Genomic DNA, 27,780 nt, shown 5'->3' on the forward strand with positions numbered 1-27,780 from the left:
AACTAGAAATACAGGCTGGCAAGCCAAAATTAAAATTCTGGCTTCTTACAGGAATTCTTTCCTTATCCACTTTAATCTGAGTGCCTTCTTTCTGTTGATTATCTCTCAGTTATTCTGAAAATACTTTATTTGGATATAATTGTTAGCATGCTATCTCTATCATTAAACAGTGAGCTCCTCGAGAGCAGGGACTATCTTTTCCCTGTCTTTGTAGGCTCAGCATGTTTAGCACAATGCCTGGCACATAGCAGGCCCTTAATAAATGTTTGACTGACCAAGTGAAAGATGTTAGAGTAGCAAGAAGCTTACAAAGTGGCCAAATTTTCGAGGAATGTTTGAGAGTATACCTTAAAGGGTCAGTTACCAGAACAAAGAATATCATCAAAAAAATTTATGATCACAAAAGATGTGCTAGTCATATGGCATGAGCAATGAATGATGACCACGGATGGCCTATGGATGTTTGAGGGCATGAACAACAGCTAGACAGTACTGACATATATTGTGGCAGAGGGCCTTTATCAGTGCAGGGAGCACCCAGGGGGATCAGGAAGTTTCTTGCTGAAGGCAGGATTTTAGCTGGAACTTGAAGGATGTCAGGGAACACAGGAGATAGAAATGAGAAGGCAGAGAATTTCAGATATGGGGAAAGCCAGTGAAAATTCTCAGATGGGAGTGTCTTGTGTAAGAAATAGCAAGAAGACCAGTGTCACTGGGATCACAGAATCTGCTAGGAGGAGTGAGGTTGAAGAAGATTAGAAAGGGAGGGGAAAAGTCCTCTAGAATATGATCAGGGTATTAGTTACCAGTGGAATGCCCTGATGTTAGTGAACCTCTTTTGGTAAAAGGGCTAGAATACTAATCCTGACACAACTTACAAGAGTTATGCACAATTTTTTTGCCAAAGAAAATCTCACAGTACAAACATGCTTTCATTATGTTACTATGTCTGCCATCTCTCAAACCAATATAAAATAATATCACTTATTTTTGTATTTTTGTAACTCTTCAAAACTTTTCCACTTCAATGCTACTGGAATTTTCACAATCAGAGCTGTCTGTTTCCAAAAGATGGCCTAGTCTCACCCACGCTACAATGAATGTTTACATCACAAAGAGCTTATTCTGATACACCCATAATATGTAAACTGTATTGCTATTGCTTTTCCCAACTCAGCAGGCAGTACCAGTAACTGAGCTATGATCTGCATAATTACTAGTATTTTAGCTCCCTACCTGCCCCCCCACAAACTCTTTACCCATAATATAAAGCTAGCCAAATTGAAAACTGGGCTTGTATTGGAGAAAGAATTTATTAATCTATTATCTCCTAGTCAATTATTTTCATAGAAAGTCAATCACTAAAATTTCCTAATGTCATTATTCACCACACATCTAGGATTCTGTGATTCAACTACAAGTGTTACAGTTTAAGAGAAACATTGGCAGTAAAACACCTGGGCACAGAAAATTGTGCCCAGGACAAAGGTTTGGAAACCATACAAATGATAGAACTGGGAGCATTTTTGCTGAAGAAGACTTTGGGAAGACATGATAAGTGAGTTCAAATATCTGAAAGGCTGTCACATGGAATACAAAATATTGTAGGTGAAAAAAAAATAGCCATCAGCCATCATGAGCTCCCTCTTCTAACCTATCGTCCCCAATTCTCTCATTTTGATTCTAGTTTCTAAAGAAGTGGGCCTTTTCTTCTCTAAAGCCAACTTCTCTACCTGTACCCTTGATTCAGTCCCTTCCTGCCTCCCTAGAATACCCCAGCATACATTCCCCAACCCCTCCCTATCTACTAGATACTTCTCTATAGTACACAAATATGCTCAGATTTCCTTTATCCTCAAAAAAACACCTGACTATGCTATCCCCTTAAGCTACTGTCCTCAGTGTCTCCCTTTCATAGTCAAACTCCTAGAAAAAGCTATGTTTACTGCCTTCACATCTCAAACCATGACAATCTGGCTTCCAACCTCAGGACTCAACTGAAACTGATGCCTACAAACTTACCAATCATCAATCAACAGCCAAATTCAATAGCCATTTTAAATTATCATTCTTGTAGAAGCAGCATTAGACATTGTTGACTACCCTCCTTCTAGCTACTCTCTTCTCTGACTTCATGTTCTCTCTTCTTTAGTTTCTACCTGTCAGCTCATTGCTTCTCAGTCTCTTTTGCTGCATCAACCCATGTCATAGAATCACAGAGATAGAGCTGAAAGAGATTTCAGAAATCATTATTTTATTAAGTGAGGAGAGTGAAAGCAAAGGTTTGTCTTCAGTTACATAGGCAGTAAACATCACAGGTAGTATGTGAATCCAGATCCTCTGCCCCCTAAAGGGCAATTTATCCCAAGAGTCTGTCCCAGTCTCTCTTCTAATCTCTCTAAACTTTCTCATTTCATCATCTCACCTGCATCTAATTAAATCTCTAAGCAGATGACTCAAATTTATATTCTATTTTCCTACTGTTCACATTTTATAACACCCAAGTAAACAAAAGCATTACATATCTTTTGTGCTTGCAACAGAAGTCAATTGTCTCTAAGAATCCTCTCCTATAAAACCATTTAAAATTACTTGAGGGAAAAGTCAAGAAGACCATATATAAACAATGAAAACCCTGAAAAACAGTACAATACAAACTCTACAGGATAATAAAACCAACAGCAATCATTTATAAAATAAAGCAGAAAATGCCATCACTTCTAGGAAATAGTCCAAAAGTTACTTAACTTTCTACCAATAGAAAACTATTACTCCTGACAACTCATTTTAAAAATAAGAAGCAAATAAACTTTTTTAGCTTTTGTAATATTTACTGAGGTCAATTCTATTAATTTAGCATTCAATATTAGTGTTTTAAATTAATTCAATTATCTCTAAAAAAAAAAAAAAAGGTAATCCCCAAATTACAAATGAACTGTGTTGCAAAAGCTCTTTTGTAAATCTGTTTAGAAGTTAAAATGCATTTTCCTACATATAAATGTTATAAGTAGTAGTGAGGTTTCCATGATAGACCTCAAAAGTTCATTTAAAAATGTCTTCTCCACGAAAATATAAACTCCTTGAAGGCATGGCTATTTTTGCCCTTTTTTGTATCTCTATCCACTGATGCTTATCATAATACCTTGCACAAAGTAAGCTTACTGAGTAAACTTATTAAATTTAATAAAATTAAGTGACTGAAGAAGTCGAGTAGTAGATCACAATAAGCTAATCCACTAGTTTTATGAAGTAGCTCATAACTCTTAAAGTGCAGCTTTATGCACAAACTATATGTATTACAAATAATACATACACATACATTAAAGGAAGAAGAATAAGGAAAACTGGGATTAAAGATAACCAAAAGCATCTTCATTCATTGTTGGTTGTTTGCTCACTGGGTCTGCCTTGTAGGGTTAATGCTTGCCCAATTTTTATATCTATTTGTTTAGGTTTTTATGATAAGTTTATAACTAAAAAAAAACTGTAATTCTCTGGTTAACCCATGGCATTTTTTTTTTTAAATCTCTGACAATTTGGAGAAAGGGGATAGCAGAAAAGAAGGAATGCCTTTGAGGTAGAGGGGGAAAGATGGTGCTGTATAATATCTCTTTGCTTACTAAAATAATTCCACCTTTTTTTTTTTAAACTAATCCAGATGAGTTAGACTAAATTCTCAAGTTCCCTGGGTGGAACTGGGCTCCTACTTTCCCTCAACCTATATTAATAAGATCTTAGATAAAACATAGAGATGCCAGCAAAGACAATGACTCCCCACTGCTCAGAGATAATTACAAGAGAAGGAGGATGAGGTTAATCGGTGGTATATAATTAGGGTGACTAATTTCTCCAGCAATTTTGGAACATGGACTTGTATGCTGCCAAACAAAAACTACAGTAAATTTCCAAAGTTCTCTACCAGTTCATTCCTCCCTTATTTTCTACTTCTCTCCTTACCAATCTTGGCCCACTTTGGTTTTCTTTTTTCACAACAGAATTCTGATCCTTTTTCTAGACGGCTATACTTTGGCTTTGTGCCTCAAATGACCCGAAGCCACAAACCCCCAGGAGAACTACATGGCAAAGATTCATAAGTATTGTCCTATCTCTGATAAAGAGAGAGGGAGAGGGGGAGGGGGAGGCAGGGAGGGAGGGGGAGAGAGAGGAAGAGAAAAAGAGAGTAGGGGAGGGAGAGAGAGATTAGACTATGCTTATCACTCTTAAGATCACAGCTTTCTAAACAGTTACACATAATAAATGGTTACTGATTAAATGACTAAGAACAGTAAGGGACTTCAGGGATCATCTAGTTCAATCATCTCCCTCCTTTTACAGATGGGGAAACTGAGACCCAGAGAGGTTAGGCAGCTAACTAGGTGACAGAACTAGGGTTAAATGTGAGTCCTCTAACATCTAAGTCACTTGGCCATGTTCCTCCCAATAATTATCTTTTCAAAGAACTCTCTCCTCTAGGAAGGGACAGAAGGAGAATACTGGATATGAAATAAAACCAGAAGGATGCAGTTTCTCTCTTGCACCCATAGGGTAACTAGCTCAATCTCATCCTCTCCCAAACAAAACAAGTCAACTAGCATTTAATAAGCACCTATTATGTTCCATGCACTGTAGGCACAAATAAAATCATTCCTGTTCTCAAGGAGTTTATAGTCTAAAAGGGGGAGACAACATGCAAACTCCATACAAACAATATACATACAGGGTAAATGAGAGATAATCTCACAGAGAAGGCACTAAGATTAAGAAGGTCTGGGAAAAGTTTCTTGAAGAAGAAGCTTTAGCTGATACTTGAAGGGAAGCCAGAGAAACCAGGAGGTGGACATGAAAAGGCAGCCAGTAGAAATGCCTACAGTTGAGGAAGAGTATCTTGTTCAAGGAAACTTGAACTATTTCTCAGAGGATGTGGACAGGATTAAAGAAGACTGGAAAGACAGAAAAGGGCCAAGTTATGAAGGGCTTCAAAAGACAGGACTTTATATCTGGTCTGGAGGTAACAGGGCATCACTGAAATTTACTGACTAGGAGATGACATGGTCAGACCTGCACTTTAGGAAGATCAATTTGACAGCTGGAGAATGGGCTCCAGTTGGGAGAGATTTGAGACAGCAACCAGCAGAAAATAGGGGAAAACGTATTTAAAAAAATAGAATTATCGTTCAATTTAATTTTAGTGATCTGGAAAAGCAAAACATACGTTGTAAGTTGAGAGCCATAAATTAATGCTTCAAGTACAAATTTGTAGGCAAGTACCAGCATGGAAACTCCACATGCCACTGCAGATTAATCTTAGATAAATCTCCATGGTTCCTTAGGCACACAAGAGATTGAATAACTTGCCCAAGGTCACACAGCGTAAAAAGATAAAGTCTGAACTCAGGGCTTCCTAACTTGAAGCCTAACAGCATTCTGCCTAATGAGTTCAAAACCTTTCCTAAACTGTCATATCATGCCTCAGAATGGAACAACAATATGATTACACTTTCTTCTAGAATGCCAATTCTTCATTATTTTTTTCTTGTTCTCTGACCTGTCCTAATAAACTTCTTGCTTATTCATTGGCCTCTCTCTAGAGGCAGGTTGGTGGTTAGAGTGCTGGGCCTGGCCTCAGAAAGAATGTGAGTTCAAATCCAGCCTCAGACACGTACTAGCTGTGTGACCCTGGCTAAGTCATTTAACCACTGTCTACCTCAATTTCCTCAACTGTAGAATGGGAATAACAGCACCATCCTCATGGGGTTGTTGTGAAGAAGAAATGAGATATCTGGAGGGTACTTAGAAAAATGCCTGGTATATAACAGGTACTCAATGCCTGTTTTCTCCTTCTACCCTCTCTAAATCTTCTGCACAACACTATATGGTACCCAGAACACTTAAAATTATCCCATCATTAGCTAATACTTCCACTTGTTTCTATGTTGCTCAAGGGCACAGCATTCCTCAGCTGTTTCTAGAATAAGTGGACAAAAGAGTACAAAATGAGACACATTTTCTGACACAGCCAATATACTACCTTGTTTTTCCAAACTATATTTAACTATTTAGAAGAGAGGGATCTGATTTTGGTGTGGCTGCATAGGATGGGATGGAAAGCTGGGGACAGTAATAGTGAAGCAAGTAAACAGTTGAAGGAACATTTAAAAATACTCAGAAGAACAGGAGTAAGTTGAGAAGGGGACATAGCCCAGCAAGGTACTTTAGTTACTATCTTGGTAAATTTAATATACTTTAAAAAAAAAACTATGTAACAAGTTCACAGTTTCATATACAGATGTTGAAATATCAATGTTTCTTAAATATATAACAAAAATGAAAATTTAAATTAGAAAATATAAAAGCAGGCACACATCTTGAGGTGTCATTTAGCACCATATCATAACTGTGTAAACAATATACTTTATTGTTGTGTTTATCTATTTTCTCAAGTGCATAAGAATCACTAAGTTTGGACTGCGCTTTGAGATCAAAGATTGTTGTGTGGTAGCACCAGATTACAGTAAGTACTGGGTTCCAATTCTAACACCAACTCTGCCTGTCACTAATTAGCTGTGGGACACTGAACAAGTCACAGCCATCCTGGACCCCTTCCAGTTTTAAGTTCCCCTATGTCATTAATAATAATAACAACTCATCACCCAATCCTTTTCAGAGTTTGGAGGGAAGGCATAGTACACAACAGCTGGCTGTTATATCCAACAATGATCAGTTTTGCTAATTTGTTTTTCTCTTCCCCACTCCCCCCAAAAAAATCCTTTGTTATAAGGAATGGCTCTCTGAGAGAAGAAGAGAAATATAGAAAGAAATCTATGTGATATAAAAACAAAATACGTCAATATCATTTTTAAAATAAGTAATGGTTTGCATTGATATAGTATATTTATAGTTAACAAAGCACTTTCCCCACAAAGACTTTAAGAGTTAGCTAGAGCAAATATTGTTGCCATTTACAGGTGAAGAAACTGAGACAGAGAAGAAAAGTGACTTGTCCAAGGTCACATGATGACATGATCAGAGCCAAGCCTGAAGGCCAGGTCTTCCAGGTCCAATGCCATTACATTAAGTTGCCTCTCCACTGTTCCTGGCCTCACTGATGCTTTAGCAGATAGTGCTTCTCATTATTCAAGTCCCTTCTAGATCTAAGATTCTGATTGTATGGCATGCCTCATCAGCTGAAAATACCCATGTAAAATCTTTAGGCAAAACAGAAGACTAGCCCTAGGTAGAGACAAGAAGAGAGGACTGGGAATAGAACAGCTACAATGACTGCACTCCTCTGGTTCTCCCTCCAGGAAGGAGAAACTGACATATACAAATCCAGGTATCCCAGCGCCCCAGCCTGTAACGGAGGAGGAAGATTTAGTCTTCAACTAGCACAAGCATGGCCATATTGAAGTTAGCATAATATATGCACAGGATGCACAGGGCACAATGGTACACACTGCTTTAATTCTGCTTTTGGAGGGGGCAGAATTACTTCCAAAAGGCCTTCAGGGAACTATAATGTGGCTTAGTTTGTATTACTTATCTTGAAACAGAAAGATTCTAATTGTATCTAGCCCTCATTTCCGAGAAGTGACGATCCTAATGGTTCCTTGTTACTGAGAAACTTGGGGATAATTAAGCACAATTTTTAAAAAGATATTTATTAAGCACTTCCTGTGTGAAGGCACTGTGCTAGCTAAGCCCAAAAGACACAAGGGCAAGAAGACAATAAATAGCTCTTGCCTTCAAGAACCTGACATTCTTACTGGCATAAGTTAATAACTATAGGTGACTTCAAGTTCAAAAATTCCTCAGAAATAATCAATAATATCATCCCCATTTTGCAGATGAGAAAACAAATTCAGGGAAGTTAATGAACTGATCAGTATTACACAACTACTGAATATTTGGGCTAGGATCAAACCTAGTTTGAACTAACTTCTAGCCTTTACATAACACTTATATTCATAACAATGACCCTGAGTCATCAATAAAAACTTAAATTATACTAGCAAATATGTAACAGATTTCAGAAAGACTTCTGTCAAAACCAATGAAAATTTCAAAAGCTTTCCTTGTGAGTGATAAAGATAAGCCTCCTTACATGAAAATGCATGTGCTCAGAATTCCTCAACCACAATAGGTTAAATGAGATAATACTGTGTGCATATTATTCGTTGCTTTTCTCCAAGGTTTGAGTAGGGGACCAGGGATTCCTGAACAATCCTGAGTATTGCAACTCCAAAAAGACTAAAACTGCAGTGCTGTCTTGGGATGCTAACCTTGGATTAAAGTATCAATTTGTGGTTACTGCAGGATGATTCTGAATGAAGCATGGGCGTCTCCTGGGTTTGGCTAGCTTTAGAAATTGGATGAATTTAACAAACCTTTTATTGCTATGGATCCTAAAATAATCATGAGGAAAAGGCTATAATCAGAGACATAAAGGAGAGTCAGGTGACCAGACCTCCTAATGGGGTGGGGGGAGCTCCCATCACATGGGCTATTCCTTAGACAACATGTACTGGGTGAATAAGTATCCCAGAAAGCATCCAAGTTAAGAGGCAGATTCCCTAGAGACAAACTATGAGGAACTCTGGATTATTCTGTAAAATACAACATCTAAAATAAACTGGTAATAGCTTACTGAGCTTTGCATTGGGGAAATGTTGTTTTACAGCTAAGAGGAAACCTTGAACTAGGACTTGGAACTTCTTCTCCACTCCCAGCTGAAGTGTTATGAAAAACAGAAATGAACTCTCCCTTTGCTTGTCTGTCCAACATCCTGAATTGGGCATTCGAGAAAGGAGCATGGATTACTAAGGGTGGCAAGGAGAACGATGGCGGAGGAACAACATTGTATCCCCACCCCCAACAGGTGAAAGGAGCACAATTTTAGTAGGCTTTGGGGGAAATCTGTCATTTTCCCAAGTTTATAAAAAAGATATTTTTTTTCTCTTTTTAACTGAACAAAATGAGATGGTTAGAATTTGATACTATCTGTGTTTGTGGAAACATCAATAAGAAGATGAATTACCATTTTTACTTAGTCTTTTCCCTCTCTACTGGTCAAGTTCCCAATTTTGGTGAGTCTCTTTCTAATGCAATTACTCTTTAGGAAGACTGAGATTTTCATTTACTTCTGAGCAAAAAGGAAAAATAATATTGATATCCAAGCCTTACTACTTGCCTCTAATTATCCTTTCAGCAGTTTAAAAGTTAAATGTTCCCAGAGGAAGAGACTCCCTGTGAAAATCTAAAAAACACAGGCTTCCATTTATTGTCTGTCACAGAATTAGGAAAAATATTTTTCCTGTAAATACAGCATGGCATTTAAATTACAAGCCTTACTTATACTCAACCCTATTCCCAACCAAGTCTTCACAGAAATAAAAAAAAAAGAGGGGCTTGTTTGTTACAATATCTAAAATAAAACCCTAACCCTTAACTAAGGAGCAAGGAAATTAAATTCAAATGCAAACATAAAACAGTGAGACATCAAATCTGGACATGGAGTCAGGAACACTTGAGGTTCAAATCCAGCTTCTGACACTTAACTAACTGTGTGACCCTAGGCAAGGCACTTAACCTCTATCTTCCTCAGTTTTCTCATCTGTAAAAGAAGAATAACAACACTGTCAATCTAGCAAGGCTGCTGTGAGCACAAAATGAAACAATATCTGTGAACGACTTTCCAAACTTTAATATGTACCTTATTGTTATTATTCCATCATAACAACATAAAGGGGAGCGGGATAAAGTACTCAGGGCAACAATTCTTAAATGGGGAACAATTAACGTTTTTTAAAAAATACTGTGATAGTTATATTTTAATATAATTAGTTTCTTTTGTAATCTTATGCGTTTTATTTTGTATATTAAAACACATGATTCTGAGAAGAGGTCCATAGGCTTTACGAGATTGGTAAAGGGAACCAGAACACAAAAAAGGGTTAAAGATCCCTAACTTAAGGGAACTGAATTACAATGCTTGAAACCACTAGTAGAGTTCAGACTATTTAATTAACCCTTCCTCTGTATAATATACGGCAAATTCTTAACTGGCTTTCCCTATAAAGAGCATGTCAAGACTTCACAAAGTATAAGTCGGATAGCTTCAGACAAACCTGGGAAGACTTCTATGACGGATGCAAAAGGAAGTGAGCAAAACCAGGATAACACTGTACATAGTACCAGCAATATTGTAATGATGACAAACTGTGTGAAAAGGAGGGGAGAACTCAAATTTGAAAAAGTGAATGCTAAAGAAAAATAGATAAATGATAGCTCAACATTAAAAAAAAACCTTTATAACCTGGTTGCAGTCAACTTTTCAAGAATTATTATATACTGCTCCCTTCCCTGTGCTGCAGTTTACTTCCAGCTGGCCTTCTTGGCCATTTCTCACATATTTCGCTCCATCTCCCATCTCAGTCCCTTTGCACAGGCCTGGACTGCAGTCCCTCTTCATTTCCTAACCCAAAAGCTAATGTATTCTTAAGCAACATCAAGAGGATGTCTCTTTAAAGAAAAGGGAGGCTATTGTCAGTCCCACTGCACACTCCTCATCAGACCTCATCTAGAATACTGTGCTCACCTCTGGCTACTACAGTTCAAGAAGGTCATTGACAGTGCACAAAAGATAGGACTCATGATGGTGAAAGGCCACTTGAGTTGATATCAAATGAATATTGGCTGAAGGAACTAAATATAGTTATCTTGTAAAAGAAGAAGGCTCAGGAGGGACAAGGGAGTTTCAATTATTTGAAAGTTTTTCATGTGGAGGAGGGATTATAATTGTCCTCTTTTGTCCAAGAGGGCAGAACAAGGAGCCACGGGTAGAAGTTGCAAAGGAGCAAATTCAGCAAATGTCAGGAAAAACTCAGAAACAATTAGAGCTGTCCAAAACTGGAATGGGCTTCCTCAAGAGGTTCTCCTCCCTTAAGAGGTTTTTGAGCAGAGACTAGAGAGCTAATTCTTGGGTATGTGACAGTGGGAATTCCTTTCAAGTACAGGCTAGATTAAATGAATACTGAAGTCCCTTCCAACTCTCAAATTCTATAATTCTGGGGAAGATAGATGGGTGTGGGGAAAGGGAGGAGGGTAGTAGTCATGATGCCAAAAAAGCAAAAGAAAAGAGTATAAATCAAACATTTAAAAAATACACAGAAAAAAAAGGAAGTTCAAAAGAAGATCTGGGTAGGCAAGGCAGTAGTGGTCCTCCTATTAAATTTAATATATACTTGAAGCTGTTACATAAGAGAATAACAATTAACTCTATCATATACAAAATTCTTTCTGTTCTTTGTATATGAAAATGCTCATATTTGTCAATATTTATCAAGCTCATCACGAAAAAAGAAAAAATTTTAAATAAATAAAAACAATCAAAATTGTATTTTTCAGCTCCATAGCTGATTAATTTACTTTATAAACTTAGTTGGACATCAAAAGGATACACAGAAAGGGCTAACACTATCCAAACATAATTAACTTGGAATTTTCATTAAAACGGTAAGAAGACTGGCATGGGCAAGAAAAATCCTACTGTAAATTATTAAAAAAAGAAAAAAAAAAGAAGCGATGGCTCTTCCCAGCAACACAAGGTTCTAAGACAACTCCAAAAGGCTCATGATGGACAATGCTATCCACAGCCAGGGAAAGAATTACAAAGTCTGAATGCAGATCCAAGTATACTATTTGCTCTCTCTCTTTTGTTTTGTTTCTTCTTTCTCATAGTTCATTCCATTGGTTATAATTCTTCTTTACAACATGACTAATGTGAAAATGCATTTAATGCGAATTTATATGTAGAGCCTATATCAGATTACACTCTGTCTTGGGGCAGGGGGGAGGATAGGGAGGGAGAGAAAATTTAAAACTCAAAAGTTTGTGGAACTGAATGTTGTAAACTAAAAATAAATAATTTTTAAGGAAGAATTTTTTTATAAAAGCTACCTAGGACTAAATTCCACTCTTAAATGAAAGTCAACATATTTAATATTTACATATTGTGAATTACCCATTTGCATATACAGGGTATCCCAAAAGTGCTAGAGCATTTTAAGCTAGTCTTAGTGCATTTTAAGCTATTTAAGCATTATATAGTTAATAATGCTAATATGCTTAATTAATGTGTTAATATGCTTAATAAGCATTTTAGACTTATTAAGCTTCCACCCTGTTTAGGACAACCTTATTGAGCAATCTTTCACACGCAGAAATTCATATTAGCACATTATCTGAGATGCTTTAGCATAGTACTTAAAGTGAGAACTGTAATTTTGTTAATGTCATTTTACCTTCTAGTTAATCAATTAATCAAGTATTTACTAAGTGCCTACACCATATATGCAAGGCAACTGGGGACATAAGACTTACCTAAAAATTAAAGAATAAAAGGTAATATGTTACACTTTGGCTCTGCCACTAAATCGCGGCGTAACTTTAGATAAATCACTTTATTCTGAGCTTCTGTTTGGAGGACTGAGCCCTGGGTCTGGAGTCAGAGAGACCTGAATTCAAACACGATCTCAGACAATTCAGAAACACGATTCATAAAATGGAGTAATTCACGTATACTTCAGTAGTCACAGAAGGCTTCCTGGAGGAGCTGAGTTTTTATACGGGTCTATGAGGAGGAAGTGTGAGGCAGGCAGCCATTCCAGTTGAAAGTATGAAGAGAATTCCATCATCCATGGCTAGAGCTACTTTCTTTCCAATAGTAATAGGCTAGGAATAAACTTTCTTCAGTTTACTGTAATTTTATAAAATTGTTTTTTCAGTGTGTTTGCCTTCCTAAAGAAGGAATTTAGTCTAATGGAGAAAGACTGGGGATCAGATGACCAGGGTTTGAGTCTTGGTTCTGCCACTGAATGGGCTATATGATCTTGGGCAAGTCATTTAAACACTTTTAGCCTGTTTTATCATCTGTAAGATGGAGGTTATTTTACCTGCTCTGACTACCTCAAAGAGTTCTTATGAACATCAAATGAGATAATACATCCAAGTTCCACTCTGGAATTCTAAGGTGCTACATAAATGTTAGATATGCTTTCTCCAATCCCTTTTATTCCAGTGCTTTCCCCCTGCTAATTATTTCCTATTTATCTTGTATATGCAACGCTTTGTATATATTTTGTTTGCTTGTTGTCTCCCCATTAGGCTCTAAGCTCCTGGAGAGCAGGGCCTGTCTATGGCCTCTTTTAGTATCTCAGGTGCTTAGAACAGTGCCTGGCACTTGGTAGGAGAAATGTTTACTGAATGATATTGATTGATATTTTGAGTGCTGTTTTTCCTTTCTTCCATCCTGCCTCTTTTCCATCTTCTCCTTTTTATTCCAGTATCCTGCTGAAGAGGTAAGCAACTGCCTCTAAAATTTTTTTGTGTGTGTCATTTGCCTTCCAACAGGCACACAAAGCTGTGAATTTTTGTGCAAACAGTTGCTTTTAGAAAAAAATCTTTCCTGTTGTACAAGAACTCTGCCTTATAAATTTTCTACCCCTTATTCAGAGGCGGGGGGAATGTACAATAAGCTCTTTAGGGAGAACTCTCCTCTGCCAAGCACTAACTTTTTAAAAATATTATAATATACATCATTGTTTTCACATCATCTTTATTTTTTAATGCATCCCTCCCTTATCTGGACAGCCATCCCTTGAAACAAAAATTTAAAAGAGAGAAAAAGTAATTTGGTAAAACCAATCAACACAAAAATTCTGGCTGACAGTATATGAATTATTCAATCCCCATAGTCTACTACTTCTATGGAGGGAAGGAAGCCAAGTCCTAACTCTTAAAAAGAACACAGATTTAGAGAAAGCTGTAAGAGACTCAAAAAATTGTGAAGTCAACCCTCTTATTTTACAGATGAGGAAACTATTATATGCCTATAACAATTTCCAAAAACCAGTAAATGAGAGACATTCAAAGCAGCTATCTTTAAATACTTCAGTGAACAGAGGTTTTAGTTTTGGTTTTAAAAGCCTGAGAGCCCTATCCAGGGAACTGAAGCTTCTCCTTTCCCACATCTTACTGGCAATAACACAGCTTCTATTACTGTACGGTGTTGAATTTCACTGCAATATTTGATGACTAGTGATGTCTCATTAAAAATCAAACCTTTTTTCTAAATGTATATAGCATTTTAAGAATGATTTTATAAAACGTTAGGGCTTGATCAGAAAGGTAGGTCAGCAGATGGTAAAATGTTTGATTTCTGTTTGTTTTTTTAAAGAGACATCCCACTCCCACCCCCATTCCCAATGAGCTGCCAAGGACCAACTCAGTATGGACAGGGGAAGTAACTCACAGATGTGAAATCATATAGTAGAAAGAGTCAGAACCATGGGTTCAAGTTCCAGCTCTGACATTTACCAATTTTTGTTACTCTAAGCAAACTGGTAGGAGCCTCTGCTTCCTTTTCTACAAACTAAGGATAATACTTATATTACATCCCTCAGGATTGTTGAGGAAAGTTCCTTGTAAATGTTAAAATGCCATATAAAGATAAAAAAATGAAAGTCAATGAAAGATGATTATTTTAGAAATGACATATACACAATGCAGAAATCCCTCAAATGAATGAAAGCAAGATGTTTACAGGCTGGTCAACTTTGCTTTTAACTCTCCACAACTCTGAAAAAAAGAATTGCTTCCCCCAAATTAATGAGCTACCACTGTCTATCGGTGGCTTTACTGGGTCAGTATAAAGAGAAAGATTCAAGAGAAAATAACTGCTTATATTTGTAAACCATTTTAAATATGTTTTCCAAACTCTACAAAAAATTCAAGATTATTTTATGTAGTGACAGAAGCAAAAAATTTAGTAAGCTACGGGGCAACCACCTGCTGAAGTAAACTGATCATGATTATTTTTTCTGTCGACAGAAAGAATACATAGGATGAATTAAGGAAATTTATTTGAACAAGAGCTTAAACTTCTTCAGTCTATAGCTTTACAGATCCATGATTCTGAATCTGAATCTTGGTTTGAGGAAGTTTTTGTTACAACTGACAATAACCTGCAGTGACAAAAATTCAGCAGATAAATTAACTTCATATTCCTCAAATAAAGATCTACAGACGATATCCTTTCTAATACAAACAACAGTATCTACTGAGTTCCCACTGACTATACTAGATTATCCTTGGAGCTAAGAAGAAAATTGAGATAAAAGTAAGATAGAAAGAAGGAACAAGGCATAGCGAATAGAGAGCAGACTTCAGAGTCCAGAAGACTTGGTTTCAAGCCTCACCTGTGAAACATCCTGGTTTTATGACTTTGGGCAAGTCACTTCTCTCACCTAAGCACACTGCAATCTCCATCAATCAATAAGCATTACTTAAACCTTACCAAGTATGTTCCAGACACTGTGCTAAACTATGGGTATACAAAGACAAAAGTGAAATAATCCCTGCCCCAAAAAACAATTCCAGTAATTTAAAAGGCTATTGATCATTAGCAAGCAAAGGGGTGGTTCCCCTCCACCTCCCTTCCGTTGAAAGCCTAAGACCCTATCTCCAGGGTATAATGCAAAACTCAAGGATAACAGATGGTAACCCAGTTGCAGCACAGGGATACATGAAATATTCAGAGTCAAAGGAAAGGGTTCAGAAATTTGAGTGGAGTCTTTACAGAAGATTTATGAAAAGAAAGGCATAAAAACCACACATGATGAGTCAGCATCTACACTGCAGAAACACTGATCAGTGAAACAGATGGTAACTGACTAGCGGAGTCTCCACCAAGGTTTAGGAGCTGCACCTACCCATAATCTTTCTCAAAGCGGACTTTTTGGTTTAACTCAAAACTGAAGTAAGTACCTACCAAGTTTCCTCAAACTGTCATTCTATATCTCACCTTCCTTTCAAATCCAAAACCCTAGAAAAAGCTGTCTACACTACTTTCCTCCCACTTCCTCTCCTCTCACTTGCTCCTCAATCTCCTGACATCTGGCTTCTGACTCAACTGAAACTGCTTACTCCAAAACCACCAATGATTTCTCAATTGCAAGCTCTAATAGTATCCTCTCCAGCTTTATTCTTCTTGTCTGCTTTGCAGCATTGGAGTCTGCTGGTCACCCCTCTGTTGGATATGCCTCTTTGGATTTTGGTGACACTGCTTTCCCTTGGATCTCCTACCTGTCTGACCAATATTTCTCAGGCTCTTTTTGCTTGATCTATCGCTGGGGCCTCAACTGTAGATGTCCTCCAAGGCCCAGCCCTGGCCCTTCCTCTCTCTACACTCTCATCGTTTTCCACGCAGTCAATCTCCCTCCTATGCAGAAGACTCCCAGATCTATGCCTTGGTCTCTCTCCTGAGCTCCGATCTTGTATCACCAACTGTCTATCAGATATTTTGAACTTACATTTCAAACTCAACATGTCCTAGCAGAACTCATCTCCTCTCACCCCAGATCAACCTCTTGTAAACACCCCTATGAAGCCATGGTCAAGTGTACCTCATGCTTCCAGTCAGTCACCCAAGTTCCGACCTGTGTGTTATCACTTCCTTACTCTCACTGACACCATGTAGCTGATCAGCTGCTAAATCTGGCCAATTCTACCTCTACAGTACCTTTCATCACTTCCATCACTTCTTCTCTGAACTACAGCAATATCTTCCTAATTGGTCTCCCTAATTCAGGTCTCTCCCTCTCCCCCAACGCATCCTCCACACATAACTTTGTAGTCCAACGAAACCCACTGTAGAAACAAACATGAAGCATGCAGTCCTTTCATGGCTAGCCCCACCCCACCTTTCCAGCCTTGTTATACATCTTAGCACCTCTCTTCACGGACTTTGTGGTCTGTCAAATTGGCCTTCTTGCTGTTCCTCACATGTAACAATGCACACCCTCCACCCCTCCGCCTCTAAGAAGATTGAGCTTCCTTCAGAGTTCAACCTGAGAACTACCCCTTCCTCCATAAAGCCTTTTCTGATTCCACAAAGGCCTCCTTATATTCACAATAAGTATGCATATGTGTGTGCATATATAATGTACATATATATATAAAGTTTATATTATTTATTTTTGTATGTGCATGTTGTTTCCTCCACCAGAATGTAAGATTCATAAGGGCAAAGAATATGAATTCCCAGTGCCAAGCACACAGTAAGAGTTTAATCAATACCTGCCAATTGATGGGTACTGTGCTGAGCACTGGAAATTCAAAGTTTGGTTAAAATGAAATCTATGCCCTTGTGAAGTTTATAACTTGGTGACAGGCGATCATATCATTGATGGCTGGGGGAGAACAAGGAAGATGTCACAGAAGTGGCCTTTGAGAAGGGCTTGAAAGAACAGCTAGGAATTTACAGAACAGGAAAGATATTGTAGAGAAAGGGACCATCATGAGCAAAGTACAAAGGTGGGATGGTACAGGGTGTGTTGTAATATAGAGCAACGCTGACTTTACCTAGGACAGAGTAACACACTTGGTACATAGTCATTAGCAAAGTTTTAGTGGGTAAATAGAAAGTAGATGCTATATAGCTATGGGCTACTAAACAATTTTCATTTGCGATAAACTCCTTGCTGAACTGGTTTGACATTGGGAGAGTGACAACTTCTAAACAACCATCAGAAGGACCCCCAGCTAAAAAAGTTCACTGGGTCTAACAAGAATTTCAGGATAAGAATACTCAAGTAAATTTAAATATTGGGCAGAAACTCAGACACCATCTAATCAATCTAATTTTACAAATAAACTAAATTTTAGAGGGGATAAGTGACTTCCATACACCATAAAGTTAATAAATGGCAGTCAGGATTAAAACAAGTTTTCTAACTACAAATACAAGGCTCTTTCCAAACCACCAAGAAGCATCTTAAGTGCTAGGGAGGCTTAAACTTATTTACTCATCATTCAAACATTTCTGCTAATTGCCTTAAGCAGAAAAATAGGCAGCTGAAGTTAAATCTATAAAGGGGAGTTTTGAATATGGAAGGTAAAAGGAGGAAGAGGAAAGCAAGTGCTTACTACAAGATAAAATGCACAAGACATCTATCCCGGAAATCACCATATTCTAGAGGGAATTCGCCTAGGATTGCCAAGTGTCTTCTATATCTTTAGCCTGAGAAACTCATTGTATACAGATAATTCATAAATATAAAGTAAAAATCCTAAGTGGCTGAAGAATAAAATAAGAAAAGATAAGAAAAGGTGTAAAGAGCACCAGAACTAAGTAGGATAGATTCTCTATGAAGAATTTAATAGAAAAGCATGGACAGGAATGAGAAAGGGTAAAAAGAGTGATCTCTACCGGTGGAGGAACTATTCAGATTGATGAAATCTCAGATCTCACAGTTTCCTTCAAACTTTCCTCAATTCTTCCAGGGACTACTGAAAGTCTCCTAGTCTACCCACTTTTGTTGTTTCCCCATCCAAACCATCCTCCACACAGTTGACAGAACAGAGAAAAAGCACCATAATTAACGTTAATCAAAGCTTAGGTAGGCAGCTAGGTGGTGAAGTTGATAAGAGTATCTGGTCTGAAGTCAGGAAGGTGATGGTGAGAGAAATTATAATTTCTCTCCTATATTAACAGCCAATTATTGAATTGGGACCAAGGTTTTTCCCCTTTTCTACTTCCTCATTCAGAAATGAGCCTGTAGGTTATTCAGGCAGCCTTTGAAATACAGGACTAATAATGGGTGGGGAAAATTGAAATCTGTTCAAAAGGTAAAAAAAGCTTAGTTTAGATGAGCTGATGGATTCTGGCCCATTGTGGTTTACTCAGACAGGTCTGAGAAAATGTGGATCCTCCTTTTCATCTTGCTTACCCTAGATAGCTGATGTGGGTATAGATAAGTTTCTTTGACCAAACTATGAGATCAGAATCACATCCCTGAGACCCTTATTAAAATAAGCCGACCTCTCATTATAATATTCATTCTCTCATTACCTGTTAACCAATCAGAACTGATTGCCACCCTCAGGAACATCTACTCTTCCAAAGGCATATAAGCATTGAGTGATTTCATGAGGGGTCTTTGGCATTCAAGAATGTCTGTCACTGATCTCTTTTATTAATTATATGCTAGCATGATTAATAAAATGATTAATTACTCAGAAACTATGGCTCTCAAATTTTTTATATGTCACAATAGGGAGCCAATGATGAAGGTGGGGAGGGACTGACATGGTCACACTCATGCTTTAGGAAAACCACCTCAGCAGCTGAATGGTGGATAGACTGGAGTGAGGAAAGACAAGGAAATGGTCCAAAAAAAAAAAAAAAAAAAAGGCAGTGAAACCCACCAGCAGGCTATGGCAATAGTTTTCAGTGTGAGATGATAAGGACCTGTACCAGAATTAGCAGCAGGGAAAAAAGAGTATATTTGAGAGATGTTGCAAAAATGAAAACAACAAGCCTTAGTAACATACTGGAGATGGAGAATGAGAGATAATGAAGGGTTGAGGATGCCTCTTCGGTTGACAGCCTGGGACACTGGTATAAAAAAGATGGTGGAGCCCTCAGATGGAAACAGAAGTTTGGGTGAAGGGAGGGAAGATTCTGTTTTGGAAATGTTGAGGTTAAGACACCTACTGGACATCCTGTTCGAGATGTCTGAAAAGCAAGAGGTGTAAGAATGGAGGTCCCATCAGGGCTAGACTTCAGAATCATGAGCAATTAAGTCTATGGGATCTGATAGGATTACCAAGTGAAGCAGAGAAGGAGAAGGGAAGACTGCCCAGCACAGAGCCCTGGGAGACAAATTAGAGGGTGTGATCTGGATGAGTATAAAGCAAAGAAGACTAAGATATGGTTAGACAGATAGGAGCACTAGGAGAGAGCATCGAGAAGGAGAGGGTAATCAACAGTGTCAAAGGCTGCAGAGAGGTTCAAATACAGCGCATTATCTACTGCACCACTTAGCTGCAAGTAGGAGAGAAATGGACTAGGGGTGGAGACCCTGCAGCCTCAAGGCCACGTGTGGCCCTCTAGGTCTTCAAGTGCAGCCCTTTAAATATCCTTAATAAGTAAGTAAATAAATGAATGAATGAACCCTCAAAATAATAAATAAATCCTTAAAAATCCTTAATAAAAGGATTTGATCTGTAAAACTTGGACTCAGTCAAAAGGCCACACCTGAGGACCTAGAGGGCCATATGTGGCCTTGAGGCCACAGATTCCCCACTCCTGGACGAGATGATCTCTTTGGTTTCATTCAGCTTTAAATCTATGGTCTCATGATCTTCGTGGATTTTATTCTAATATTTGTTATAATTCAAAGAGATATCAATATCAATATTTGATTTTTGGTCATAACAGAACAAATATACCTTAGAACAGACCCAAATATGACAGAGAAGAAAGAGAAGCAACAAGATAAGGATTGAGAAAATATGAGACAATTTTCATCTATAGTACTTTAAAATCTAACCCATATTCCATAAATAGCCCTCCTGTGAAATCATATATTTCAAAAATGGAAGGCAGTGGTGGGGGAGGTGGGGTAGCATGAGCAGAGACAAACTAGAGAATGCAGCACAAGGACAAGAGCTGAAAAAAATACTGCTTTGGCAGGATCATGGAATAAATACATACTTAAGATCATAGGATCTTACAGCTGGAAGAGACCTTGAAGATTATCTAGTCCAATGGTGTCATACTCAAATAGAAACTGACTTCTGCAGACCATAATTAATGTAGAAAAACAAATGAAGATTATCTATGTTGGACTGTATTTTTGTTTATTTTGTTAAACATTTCCCAGTTACACTTTATCCCGACTCAGACCCATTCAGGAGTTTTATAGGCCTATGCACAGCCCACAAGTTTGATACTTCTGTATAACAACTTCATTTTACATATAAGGAAGGATCTGAGGCTCCCACAGGGAAGGTGACTTGACCAAGGTCATACAGCCAAGACTAGAAGCTACATCTTCATACTTTGTTCAGAACTCTCTTCAATAACTTCACACTGAAAGGATAATAAGCTGTTTTCCTTTTTGAAAGATGAAACAAGCTACCTGAGGGACTGAAGAAAGCATTCCTAGCCAGTCTTTTTTTTTTAAGCTCCTATAAAACCCAATGAGAATACTTTCCATTTTCTTGCCTTTATTTCAAACATCATTTTGATCCTAGCCTAGTTACCTCACAATCTTTCTAATACTTACAAAACCAAACAAGTTTCTGTAAACAGAGAGATTCAAAGTCAAAATCACCTTTAGGGAAGATGGCTTTCATTTATAGCATTTCAAAAAATCCCATCCTCTACTTGGCATCATTTATTCCTTTAAAGTAAGAAGATGACCTTGAACACTGGGCGCCAATAAAAACAACAGCTTATAACTCACTCCCTCTTCCCTGGATTCTAAAGAGAACTGTAGAAACATTATGCAAGTTGCTACACTGCAGAGGAAAAAGTCATAAGGCTGAAGCAGACACTTGGGTGGTTTCTGTCTAGGGGGTGGCAGCCATCACACCAGGTTGAGTCACTGTGGTTATTACCAATTAAAAGTTATACAAACACCCAAGTGTTCTCAATAAATGAAAAGTGACTGCAGGCCCAACTTCACTGTAAGAGACTCCAGGGATCTTTTGTTATACAGATTATGAGAAATTATTAGCAATTGACTAGGTTATAGAAGCACTTTGGTTACTCACACACAAGTTGTCATAGGATTTGGACTGAATTTATACAGGAATGCAAAGAATTTATTTGAAAGTCAAAACCTTGGAATCTTCCCAGCATTCTCTTGTACCACCTGAAAATGATAGCTTGGTCATCCTGGCTATCCTGTTCCTTTTAGCACCAGGCAGAGAATCCCCAATGCCATGGCCTTTCTACAAATTAGGAAATTTTGGCCCCAGTAAATGAAGCACAGATTTAAATTCTCACTAATCCTTAAGCTCAAGTCTTCACTACACATACTCAGTCACAAGCCGCAATAAAAGACAGGAGAGCAAGGTCTTAGGAAAGCAACCACAACCCAACAGAGCACAGAGGACAGTCTTGTACAAAAAGAACTCACTATCAGGCACAATGAGTAGAGAGAGTGCAAGGTCAGTCTGGCATCTCTGGCCAAACAGAAAACAGGAAAGGTTCAGAGGCTAAACAGGTCAATTCTAGACAGTGTCTAGGAATCCAGACTAAATGGGGGCACCCGCAGAAGCTTTGTCCAAGTAAAAAGATTGATATTAGCATCCAGTGATTCACAACAGGCAGAAAAGCACAGGCACAAATAAATGGAATGTGTTCACGCAAAGGATCACAGGGCCTAGAACTGAAATCTGAGTTAGTGTTTATGAGAGGCGGCATATTGCAATGGTCAGTGGGAGTCCTGATTCAGAATGTTAAATCTGTTATCAAACATCCCACAAAAGGACTTACCCTCACTTGTACCCTGAACATATGCCACCTAACTGGCCATTTAAAAATGATTGATATTACAGGGGTTGTTTTTTTTTTAATAAAAAAAATTAAGTTCAATTATTTTAAATTGTACAACACTGCTCATCAGTGAGTATTTTTTAAAGATTCTAGTTTTGTTCAAAGATACACTTACATCTATAATGTTGTGTCTTCCATTTCTCATTTCACCGTCCTTCTAAGAGTGTTTGGGAGGGACAGGGGGCTTTGCTACTGAAAGAACTCAGCTGCCTGAGCCCTCCTCTCCCTCCCCCCATGGGAGCCCCTTCTTGTCAACCACAGCAGGAAAGGAGAAACAAATCTCTCCCGTAAGGTTTAGTAATTACTCGTAGTTCCTCCACCTCCAAAATAAGGCAACTGCTCTGATCAGCATATTGGCAGAGTTGAATTGTAACTTAGCTTTCTTTTATCCTTTTTTTCTTCTCTATAGATACACTCAACCTTTATAAACATTTTCTATGTTTCTCATTAGCCATTCCATGAGAGGTAAGAAAATTGGAAGCACAAGCCAACCCACTTTATTTCACAAATTCTGCTATGGTGGTCCCTCTCTCAATCCTATCCTCCTTAGTAACAAATAACAATCATTCAAAAAGTCTTTTTCAAGCACTTTTGCCATGCTTAGGATGGTGCTGGGAACTATAATGGTACAGAAAATAGAAATATCTATGCGTAAATGAACTATTTGAAGAAAGCAGTATAGTGAAATACTCATTGTGATGCATATAATGAGTACAATAGAAGGAATTAGAGAAAGTATACAATCAGTAGGGCCTGGAACTTCTACGGAAAGCTTTGTGGAGGAAGAGGGTCTTGATCTGGGCTTTCCAAAATAGCTGGCATATATAGATGAGTAAAGAGGCAGGAAGGTCTTTCCAGTGGATGAAGGGAGCATTGTGAGAAAAGGCATCTGTTCTGGGAGGGCAGAAAACCCAATTTCTCTGTACTCCACTTAGAACAAAAAATGCTTTGCCTGAGAATTTCATTATAACTACTTTTTAAACACTCTCACCAAAGAATAAGAAGAAAAGCTATAGTTATGAAGTTTATTTTACTTGGCTTTTTAAGAACATGAACTATCATTCTCTTCTTGAGTCACTGAAAATATTACTATTGGCATCATTTTGTCAAGCCCTGGCTTACTTTGTTTTGCAAATGTGGATTTGAAGATAAAATTTCCCATAGTCATCAAACTTCAGTGACTGGAATGGTCTTTAGTTAGCATTCAATTTAATTCCTTCATTGTATAAGGGAAGAAACAGTCCCAGAGAGATCATAATCATAACAACTCTCATTTATCCAACACTTTAAGGTTTGTAGTATACTCACAAAAATTCTGGGAAGTAAAGCTATTTGCTCAAGGTCACAAGACCAGTTAGTAACTGAGACAAGACCAGAACCCAGATCTCTTAGAATGCTGCCCAAGGTTCCTTCTGCTGCACTGCACTGCCTCACAACCTTGGACCAAGTACATGCTAATAATGTACATAGTGATCTGTTAGGGATGAGGCTATTGTATCATTAGACAAAAACTGGAGTGGCTAAGTATTTTGGTCATCAAATAGAAGGTTACTGATAAGGAAAAGAACCATCAAGTACTTTGTCTACTGGGTTAAAACGCTTTTTTAAAAAATTTATGATTTTCTTTGCTGCATTGTGTGATGTCACAATAGAACAATGGGAAGGTATTACCAATATCCTAGGTCCAACCAGAGTAGACAAGCTTAATAATCAGTTTGTGTTCTTTGTTCCCTAACTTTTAACAGCCTCCAAGTCCAGTTATCATTGTTTAAAACCTTTTAACTAACACGGCTAAAATCTAATTTAAAAAATTACAGTAATAAATAAAATGCTATGTAACGTGGCAAAAACTATAGATCAAAAGAAATCAGAAGCACAATGAATGAGTCGATTAGAAAAGCTTACTGTTAGCAAATGTGTCACTAACAGACTCAACTTGAAGAAAAGTTACAGAAAAGGCAATAAATTTCCATTTCACACATGTAGAGACCATATTCACCTATACACAAAGACAATAATAGTCCCATTTGAAGAAACAGCACAACATCTTCACAATGAGACTTCAACCTAACCTTCCATCTAGACATTTCACATAGCTTCCTTTCATCCACACACTACCTTCTGGCCAAATGATCCCTTGTGCTATTTCCAACTCTTCATTCTGTCTCTGTGCCTTCTGGACTTGATCTCTTAGAATCCTTTAATACCTTATAAGAAAATGCCTCTCCTCATTCTCCCAATTAACACTTTCTTCCCTCAGATCACAGATTTATTTACCTGTTTACTAACTGTAAACCCGTAGTAAAATGAAGGCAGGGGCAGAGTCTGCTTTTCATTTTTTTGTCCTTGTATCCCTAAAGCTTCCCCAGAACAGTGCCCTGCACATACTTAGGGCTCTATAAATACTTGATGAATTGCATTTGTCAGAAAGCAGAATGCATTTTTTCTTCCTCGTTCAAGAGCCAGACACTAGCCCCAACTTCAGCCTAAGATTCATTCCCATATGCCAGGTACCCTGATATCTGATATCTCCTGATATCTCCTCCTTTTCTCTCCCTCAATGCTCAGCCAGGACCTACTCGTTCAACTGAGCTGTTACTCAGGTAATGTCACAGCTAAAACTAACTTCTCCAGTCAACTCTTTAATCTGGGATCTGGCCAGTTTCTTTAACCTCTTTTTGTGATTCATGGTTCTTAACACAATAAGGAACTCTCCCCTGGTGGCAAGATAACAGTTTAGCACTTGGATAGTCACCATATGAAATTGTGCAAGGCCCTGTTATGCTCCCTGCACATACATTCAACAAATTCATCAACAGGTTTTTTCCTTTTTTGAGGCTAGTAACTGCTTGCTTATTCAATTACAAAAAAAGGGGATCATGTTTGGAACCAATAAGACATAATTATATGTCATCACAATAGATAACTACAAGCCTTCGGTCTCCCAAATTCCACCCCCCTCACTTTTCAGCGGTCTTCCCCCATTAGACTGTAAGCTCTCTACAGCAGGGACTGTCTTCTTTCTTATTTGTATCCCCAGTGCTAAGTAGAGTGTCTAGTGCTTAGTAGACACTTAATAACTGTTCAATGAATTGAAATTTTCATTTACTTTTTGCACTTCACTAAAGCTATCCAATAGTTATTTAGTTTGTCCCAAGTTTATTCTTTTTTTAACTGGGTCTCCTGTCATAAACGAAACCTGAAAATATAATTCAAAAACTAAGTTTTATTTTGAAAATGTTTTCCCTCATTTTCTTCTTTAAAACTCCAATAAAAAAAAAAACAACACAAAACTAGTTTTAATACCTAATACAGAGCATATTTCCCCTCAATACCAGATCCGACAGAAAGCTATATGCCAGAAGTTTCTCTGTACTAGCACCAATATTAAGGTCTCAAATGGAGTAAAAGTACAAAAAAATCAGTACAACAGAACCAAAAATAAGGCATCTGTCATTACAAAATGAGTCGAAGCCATAAAACGATTCAGATACCATGACTTCCAGGAACAGATGACAGAAAAGAATAGAGATTCACACTATTAATCACTATATCACTGTTTGCCATACCTTGAAATTCAGAAAATAATTTTTTTACTCTAATTCTGAACAAATTTGTCTTAAAAGTCCATTTAAGGACTTTTCAGGGAAAAATATAAACTTACTCTGTAAGCACAAAAAAGGAAGATTAGCTTTTCAACAAGTGACTTCTGTTTGCAAAGCTAAAATTGGAACAATTCCAAAATACATAATCTTTTATTTTCCAGGAAACCTATGAAAGTTATAAGGAACCACTAGATTCAGTTAATTAATCTCTTCATGCTAGACAATAATTACTTGTGGTAATTATAAGCCCACTGCCTTCAACTGTTTCTTAAGGCATATAAAAACCTATGAAGTCTTACAGAATGTCAATCCAAAACTTTAGCTCAACTCCCAATGAATTTTAGGTACAGAGAGATATGTCCAGTTGATACGAACAGCAGGTGAGCAGAATCTGTCTACAGTAAGCTGTCATTTACTTTCCCTTAGGTCGCAATCCATGGTTTAAGAAGTACTGAGTAGAAAAAGTTTAAGAAGTCCTGCTTTAGGCTAAAGAAAATGGGCCACTCACTTACTATCTTGGACTTGGAGTTATCTATTGTGATATGTATGATACACAATTATTTATTATTTGTTCCAAATAACTCTTTCCCAGCCCACAACAGTCATCTGCAGTGAGGGCTCCATGTTATGATGTACTTCATTTAGATTATATGCATAATACTTTCATATGCAGCCACAAGGTTAGGTACCACTGGTTAAGCAAACTCCTGCCTCTCATATACTTCCCCCCATTACAGGTAAGCATTTGTTAGGTTCTGTAAATATGCATTAAACTTGCTATGTCACTTTCACACAAAGTGTATTCTCTTAACATGTAAGTCTTATCAGCCTCCTAGTAAAGCTTTGTGCTCCCATCCTGATGAGTACACAATCAATTATTAAGAAAAATCTTAATAGCAGGAAAAGGCTAGAAGGTATTGCTTTAAATTTTACAAATAAACCTGAAACTCCATGATTGTGAAGTTCATTCTTGGGTAACAAAACTAGTTCCAAAATTTAATCTATTCCCTCACTTTCAATTCCTCCATGTCAATGTGATCTTCAGAGGCACAATTTTAACTCAAGTGAATCAGTCAAGTCACCTTCCTTTGTAATCTGCTCTATGGCTTCAGTCATATGGGTCAACAATCTGTCCTGCTCTCCTACCATTCTTAAACATTCTTTAGTAGGTGTTTGTATGTTTTAAAGCATTAGTTGCATTGAACATTCCAAAACCAGAACCATGCTGGATTCTTAAATATTGTTCACAACTATCATTCCATGAAGAGACAACATGTATAGCTAGTTCATCAACTAATTTCTCCACATCAGCCAACTTCATGATATGCATCTTGGCCACCATAAGCTAGCTTCCAGGGTCCAAAAAAAGTCCTGGCAGTTGTTTTGAAAGTCACAGATCATCATGAAGATAGTGGCATCCTGGAACCAGCATGAGAAGCCAACATAAAAGCACTTACTATCTTTAAGATATTGGGCTGACGTTGTGATTACAAATGCAAAATAAAAACCAGCCCCTGCTTTTAAGGAGCTAACATTCTACCTGGGGATACAGCATATAAACATGAGTCAAGTAAATTCAAGATAATCTGAGAAGCAGAAAATGCAAACAACTAGGAAGTAAATTAGAAACCTCTAGAGCAAGACAAGTTCCAAAGTGGACAGAATTTTTAGTTTTTTTTAGTTGATCAAAAAAGATTAACCCATTAGGTTGCATATCTCAAAAACAAGAATTGAGAAGGATATCCTTAGGATAAGGAATGCTTACTGAAT

General features: G+C 37.7%; 1 protein-coding gene and 1 pseudogene across 1 annotated transcript in view; both read right to left on the minus strand.

Moving 5' to 3' along the window:
* KIF13B (kinesin family member 13B) overlaps positions 1 to 27,780 on the minus strand; it is a 241,569-nt gene that overhangs the window by 182,086 nt on the left and 31,703 nt on the right. The gene's annotated exons all lie outside the window — the stretch shown is intronic.
* Positions 26,670 to 27,515, minus strand: LOC140520693 (TIP41-like protein; annotated as a pseudogene).

This window comes from Notamacropus eugenii, chromosome 1 (genome assembly GCF_028372415.1).
Source record: "Notamacropus eugenii isolate mMacEug1 chromosome 1, mMacEug1.pri_v2, whole genome shotgun sequence".
Classification (NCBI taxonomy): domain Eukaryota; kingdom Metazoa; phylum Chordata; class Mammalia; order Diprotodontia; family Macropodidae; genus Notamacropus; species Notamacropus eugenii.